At 44.3% G+C, this 7235-nt stretch overlaps 1 protein-coding gene and 1 pseudogene across 1 annotated transcript in view; one reads left to right on the top strand and one right to left on the bottom strand.

Annotated features, from left to right (window-relative positions):
• The window catches only part of LOC102750669 (NADH-cytochrome b5 reductase 3-like), a 55852-nt pseudogene that overhangs the window by 11747 nt on the left and 36870 nt on the right, over positions 1-7235 (bottom strand).
• JAK1 (Janus kinase 1) overlaps positions 5203-7235 on the top strand; it is a 120167-nt gene continuing 118134 nt past the window's right edge. The window contains exon 1 of the mRNA XM_081818554.1: positions 5203-5426. The gene's annotated coding sequence lies outside the window, so the exon portion shown is untranslated. The remainder of the gene's footprint in view (positions 5427-7235) is intronic.

The following is a 7235-nucleotide window of genomic DNA, read 5'->3' as shown; positions in this document are numbered from 1 at the left end:
ACAAACTGAGGGTTTTAGAGGGGAGGGGGGTGGGGGGATGGGTTAGTCCGGTGATGGGTGTTAAGGAGGGCATGTATTGAATGGAGCACTGGGTGTTATTCACAATGAATCATGGAACACTACATCAAAAACTAATGATGTATGGTGACTAACATAACATAAGAAAATAAAATTAAAAAAAGAATAAAAAAAAGATATGGAGCCCCTGAAAATTTTATATATCACTGGTGGGCATATAGTAAGAGACTGCTACTTTGGAAAGCCATTGATCTGTTTCCTATAAAGTTAAGTACACAATTATCATATAACCTACAAGCGAAGGAGACTAAATCAATGGATTAGAGGCCACATAGGTAATTGTCCAGTTACTGTCTAAATTTAGTTTAGAGGTAAAAGACCTAACATTTTATATTACTTTTCATTTTTCTTTGAAGGGTGGGATAAGGGAAAGGGATTGTTAAATAAAGAACATTTATTGAATACTATATTTTCAATATAAATGACAGTCTTGATTTAAAAAAAATAGTACTTCAAACATTTTGGAGCATCCATTAAAAATTCAGTGGTTTAAATATTGGATATTTAAAGCATTGAGCTGTATAAAACCCAGAGTAATGAAGAATAAACATTTATGTCATCCTCCCTCATTCAGTCTCTTAAATCTTTTTTCCCCCCTTAACATATATCACTATCTGACATTATTCTAATTATTGACTCATTTGCTTGTTTTCAGCTATCCTCTCCAACTAGGAAACTTCCCTGTCTTGTTTCACTGCCGTATTTACAGTGCAGTGTAGTGCCTGGCACATAATTTGGTACTCAACAAATATTCGTTGTATTCGTTTGTCTAACCTAAGGAGAGAGGATGACTTCCTAAAGAATCACAAAGGAAACCACAATGCAAACAAACAATAAACAAAAAACCCACAACAGTCAACATACTTGACTATAAGAAAATGGAAAATTTTTTTAATTAAAGATTTTATTTATTTATTTGAGAGAGAGAGACAGAGGTAGAGCACGAACAGGGAGGAGAGGGAGAAGCACACTCCCCGCTGAGCTGGGAGCCCAACGTGGGGCCCTGGGATCATGACCTGAGCCAAAGGCAGCCACTTAACCGACTGAGCCACCCAGGTGCCCCAGAAAATGGAAAATTTTTATGAACATAATTTTTTAGAGCAAATAGTATGTTGGAAAAATACAGAAGTAAGACAGAAAAAATATATTGCTATCTTTATTAAAGACACTGTTATTACAAACTGCTAGAAGATACTATGATCCCAGTAGGTAGCAGGCAAAGAATGAAAACAGCATTTTCCTATTCCATGGGCACACTCTGATAAATTAAAAGAAAAATGAAAAATAAAAATGAGTGAAAAAGCACATGGAATTATTAATCTCTTTAATAATCATGGAAATTCAAAATTAAAGCAAAAAATACATTTTAAAAACATTAAAGATATAAATCATTTTTTAATTAATTTTTAAATTTATTTTTATTTTTCATTTTTAAAAAATTTTATTATGTTATGTTAATCACCATACATTACCTCATTAGTTTTTGATGTGGTGTTCCATGATTCATTGTTTGCGTATAACACCCAGTGCTCCATTCAATACATGCCCTCTTTAACCCATCACCAGGCTAACCCATCCCCCCACCCTATTTATTTATTTTAAATATTTCATTTATTTATTTGACAGAGAGAGTACAATCAGGGGGAGCAGCAGGCAGAGAGAGAGGGAGAAGCAGGCTCCCCACCTAGCAGGGAGCCCAATGTGGTCTCAATCCCAGTACCCTGAGATCATGACCTGAGCCAAAGGCGGACACTTAACCTACTGATCCACCCAGGTGCCCCTTTAAATTTTAAGTAGGCTCTACACCCAATGTGGGGTTCAAACTCACAACCCCAAGATCAAGAGTTGCATGCTCTACCATCTGAGCCAGCCAGGTGCCCCAAAGATGTAAATCATTTTAAAATGATAATGTTTGGGGGGCCTGGGTAGCTCAGTTGATTAAGTGTCTGCCTTTGGCTCAGGTCATGATCCTGGGGTCCTGGGATTGAATCCCGAGGCAGGCTCCCTCTCCCTTGTCCCGTTTGTGCTCTCTCTCGCTCACTCTCTCAAATAAATAAAATCTTAAAAAAAAATGATAATGTTCATTGTTGCAGAACCTGACATTGTGTACATTTTTCAGAGCAGTGTAAATTTTTGGAAACTTCCTGAAAAGTGACTTGCCAATATGAATCTATGAATCAGGAATCTAAAAATATGCAGTCCAGTTAATAGTTCCATTTCTGTAAATCTCTCCTAAGATAATTGCCTAAATAGTATATATTTAATTATTATTTATTTGCATGAAGAAATTTATTAGTTATAAAGACTTTTGTAGTAACATGGAAAAATGCTCATAAATTACAGGCACACCATGATTACACTTAAATTAAAAAGATGCCTAGTGAAAAAGAACTGGAAGAAAATGTATACTAAGGTAAACATTTATATTAGGGTTGTAAAATTACAGTGATTTTTATCTCTCTTCTCTAGTTTCCAAGTCTTTGTAATTGAATTTCATGATCTGTACAATGGTATTTTAGTTTTGCTCAGTACAACTTTTTAAGGCAAACCTTATTGTTTGAATCTATTTCCCCATTGTAATCTAATCTTTTCCAGAGAAATAGACTGGTGAGCAAATACTTTTTTGATGAAGATTTATGTGGGAAACCCATGCGTATGATTGCTGGTTGGATGGGGTTGTTTTTTGAGAATTTCCCCGATAAGAGGTTTCTACTTCATTGTATTTGGTTTAGTTCAATTTAAATGAATATTTGTAGCAGGCTTGTAGGTTTTATGCTACATGTTACATATTAGAAGGAAATATTGTGTTGTCCTCCTTTTATACTGTTCTCTCTCTCTCTTATTATGTTCCTTATAGGGTGATTCTCCAATTTTTTTCTATTCTCAAACGTAAAATTGAATTCCTTATCCAATTTAGTTGGTGTTGTTCTTAGTCAACTAATTTGGAAAATTTTGGTCACGTAAGGCTCTTCCTTCTACCTCAACGCCCACATCTGAATCAGTTACCATGCAGTCTTTTCTACCTCTTCAGGCTTTTGACACTTTCATGTTTATCCCTCCCTAGTCCACTGCTTTAAATATTGATCTTATCACTTGTAGCCTGCAGCTCTACAATGCTATGGACATTAATCTTGTCCTCTGATCCATTGTCCACCTTATTTTTACATTAGTGGTTCTCAACAGGGGTGGTTTTTGTCCCCCAGGGACATTTGGCAATGTCTGAGGACATTTTTGGTTGTCATAACTGGGCCAGGAGGTGAGTGGGGGGCTGGGGGGCATGAAGGAGAAGCGAGGGGTATTGCTATTGGCATCTAGTGGTTAGAGGACAGAGATGCTGCTAAACATCCTGCAATACACAGGAAGCATCCCATAACAAAGAATTATCTGGCCCCAAATGTCAATAGTACTGAGGTTGAGAATCTCTGCCCTAGGGTGATTCTTGTAAAATAAAAACCTGCTTAAATACCTCAAGAACACACAATGTCGGGGTGCCTGGGTGGCTCAGTTGTTAAGCGTCTGCCTTCGGCTCAGGTCATGGTCCCGGGGTCCTGGGGTCGAGCCCCACATCAGGTTCCCTGCCCAGCAGGAAGTCTGCTTCTCCTCCCACGTTCCCTGCTTGTGTGCCCTCTCTCGCTGTGTCTCTCTCTGTCAAATAAATAAAGAAAATCTTAAAAAAAAAAAAAAAAAAGAACACACAATGTCTTTCAGGCAAGATTTGTGCATAACTCTCATCTTACTCCCCAGCCACACCGCATATATGCATTACTGCCCGAATATGCCATGATCCCTGCCTGGGCTCCTGTGATTTATCTGCTGCTTGTAGTTTCTTCTTTTCTTCCTAATTTGTTCAGGCTAGGTTGGGTAATTCTCCTCTATGACCAGTTTTAGCAGAGCATGAATCACACTGAACACTCACCTGTTATCCCACTCCAATGTGAGCACCAGAAGTCAGGAATTGGGTCTTTTTTCCCAGAATCTTCAGCACTTAGTGCAATGCCCAGTATAGGGAAATACACTCAACCAAGGCCCTTTCTCCTTATTCCATTTATATAGCAGTCAGATTCATTCTTGAGTACAATGGGGGTCATTGCTTCTGTCCTGATTTTCCTTGATCTTTATTCTTTGCCTTCCCTGAAATGTGGCTGTTTCATGTTTCTGTCTCCATTCATTCACTCCCAACTTGCTCTTTAAGGCCCAGCTCAATAAAAATGATTTACCAAGCCCACCACGTGTGCCAGGCCTGCATTATCTTTGTTCACCTTCAGCATGATCCCCATAAGGAAAGTATTATCCCAATTTAACAGGTGAAGAATATGATGGAACAGCCCTGAGAAGCAGGTGAGGTAGCACATGCACACAAACACCCACAAGTGGAGGCAACTGGGCCACGACCCTCCCTGCTTGATTCTTCTATCTTCTCTGAATTCTTCTACATCCTTCCAGAAGGCACTTGGGAGATCTTTTAGGCTGTCTCTCAACTTCTATGAATAAGCTCCAAGTTGTTAGGGTATCTCAGGTGGTGAATGGTGGGAGCCAGACCTAATATCCAGAACTCTAGAATCAAATGCTCTCTTCACTCACTAGGTACCACACCAACACTTCTTGCTCAGTATGAGGTAAGTCGCAGTAACCCCCCAAGTTACCGTGAGCCCTGCGGCAGGATTTGCGAAATCAGGGCAGGTGGGCAGCTTCAGTCCACAGTGACCTGAGCAGCAGAAGCCTGACCATGCCCAGGAGCTACACAGCTCACATCTTATTCTGTCCCGACAAAGGGCAGAGAACTGTGATAAAGGCATCGTGGTGCAGGTACATGTGGTGGAGGGCACCCCAAACTTAGGGATCAACCTATAGCCCAAACCGGACAATTTTACTGTCTGCTCTGGCAGACCTCTCGTTCCTAGACTGGTGTTTCCAGAAGACGCGGTAAAGAAGCGAGTGAAGGGTGGGGGGCATGAGCGAAGCCAGATGGGGACCTGGCGAGAAGACTGGAGGCGCTGGGTCCTGCACTGCGGCGGAGCGCACGCCTCCGTCGCGACCTCCGCCCCCTGTTTCCTGGGCTGCCGTTCATGACGTCACGAGGAGGCGGAGCCGGCTTCGGCCTGGGAGGCGGAGCCAGCTGCGGGGCGGGGCGGGAGCGTCGCGGAGCGCAGGCCGCGGCGCCGGCGGAGTAGCTAGCAGCCGCAGACAGCGCGGGCCTGCGCCCCAGCCCTGATTGCCGGTCCCGCACCCCCTCCTCAGCCCCGGGCGCGCGCACGCCGGGCCCTGCGGGGCTGGCTGCTGAGCGAGTAGGCAGCCGGACCTGCGCCGCGACCCGGAGCACCCCCTCGGCCCAGGCGCACACGGAAGTGGTGAGTGTCGCGGAGGGGAGGTGGAGAAGCCTGTGGCGGCCGCGGACGGCCGGGCGAGGGGCGCGGAGTCCGGCGCTGGCGGGCTCCGCGGCCGCTGCTCTCTGTCCTAGCGAGCAGCGCACCCCCGGCCCCTCAGCTTGCGCGGCGCTGGACCGGGGGCACGGGCGGGCTGGGGGCGTGTGGGTGCGGGCGGGGAAGCGGGGGATTTCCAGCCAAGCGGAGCCGGCCGGTGGCTGGGAGGTTGGGGGACGGGGGCCCCACGCCGGGATTGGGGGGAAGGTTAAGGCTCGCCGCCCCCTCCCCCAGAGCACACACCAAGTTTTCATAAACAAGCCTGGATCGCGCTGACATCCTGTTTATACCACCCTGAGATACAGGCGCGGGCTTGAGGTCTGACGTCCCTCGCTCTTGCATCGAGAACTTGACCGCCAGCTCTCTGGCAGAACTGTCGTTGAAGGGGCGGGAGGAGGTTTTCTTTCGCCTCAGGACGGAGGCCGAGGGTCTTCGTCGTTTTCCACGTTTGCCATCTCAGCGAGGGAAAGTTTCTGGGGTTTGGGGCCATGTTTGGGGCTAGAAGGGGGGCGTCTGTGGACTCAGGAAACGCCCCCTCCCCTTTTATGTTCTTTTGGGACCCTGGCTCTAGGCAGCCAGAGAGAAGGGCGAAAGACGCATCCTGGGCGAGAGGGCCCTGGAAGAGGAACAGTGAGAGAGAGCCACCGGGGGAAGTGTGAATCCTACTGTAATGGGACTGATTAACTGAAACTGGGGCTGATCTCTGTCTGGCCTTCTGTCTTATTCGTCAGACCCCATCCACGCGTGGTCGCCAAGCATCAAAGGGAGACGTCGCTTTAGCAGGGCTAATAAACACCCCTCTCAAGTCACATCCCAAGCTTCTAGGGATGTGGGCTCCATGGATGTCTGTTTACCAAGGAACTTCTTTAGGGAGACTAGATAAAAGGTGTGATTATTGGCAGGTGTTCGCATTTTTAAAAAAACTGTATATTCTCTCTGAATTCCTATGTGTCCGTTGGGAAGAGGACCCTGCCACTTCTTTTAATACGTGGCTGTGAGCTGTCTTCTGCCCCTGGTTGAATACATGCTGTTAACTTTTTTTTTTTTCTTTTTACGAGTCATAGGGTTTTACTCTCATGGCAGGAGTTCACAGCTGCATAAAATTGTCATTGCTTCTTTCAGGGAGGAACGCAGTAAAAACCTTGTATAGTTAAGTGAGGAGTAGAATGCAGAAAGAGTTAGATGTGATCATGGAGTCTTTGTTGGCAAATTCAAATCATGGGCATATACACAGTGCAAACATTTTTTTTAAGAAGAGCATTTTATATTGATTAAATCTTTGTTCCTCCCTTTCCAAAACCCCATTTTGTGCTGTTTCTCGCTTTTGCTTTTGGTGGCTCTGATGTTTTCTAAGACCAGGGAGTCCTTCTCACTGAAGGATCAGTGTGTTCTTTTGTACTTTGTGGTGAAGGTTAATGGAGACCATGAGGATACCAGACATTTGGGGTCCAGTATACTGTGTATTATGGAGAAAACTGTCTCCTGTTTATAGGTCCAGATCATATTTAAAGGCGTAAGAAATCATATTGAGCGATTGTGGACATTATGAATAGGAATAATCACCTCTTCTTAATTCTCATATTAACTAGGCACTTTCACTGTATCTTAATTTCTCTAAATAGCTGCAAAAATGTATTTTTAAATCTGAGGATTGCAGTGTGACACTCCACATTGATTCCTGATTCCACAATATACTAATTATAACCATTGGGAAATGATGATAGAGGGTAAATAAAT

The sequence above is a fragment of the Leptonychotes weddellii genome, chromosome 4 (assembly GCF_054177405.1).
Source record: "Leptonychotes weddellii isolate Sample4059 chromosome 4, ASM5417740v2, whole genome shotgun sequence".
NCBI lineage: Eukaryota > Metazoa > Chordata > Mammalia > Carnivora > Phocidae > Leptonychotes > Leptonychotes weddellii.
Note: the sequence above shows the minus strand (reverse complement) of the source record. Positions and strands in the feature narration are given on the sequence as shown.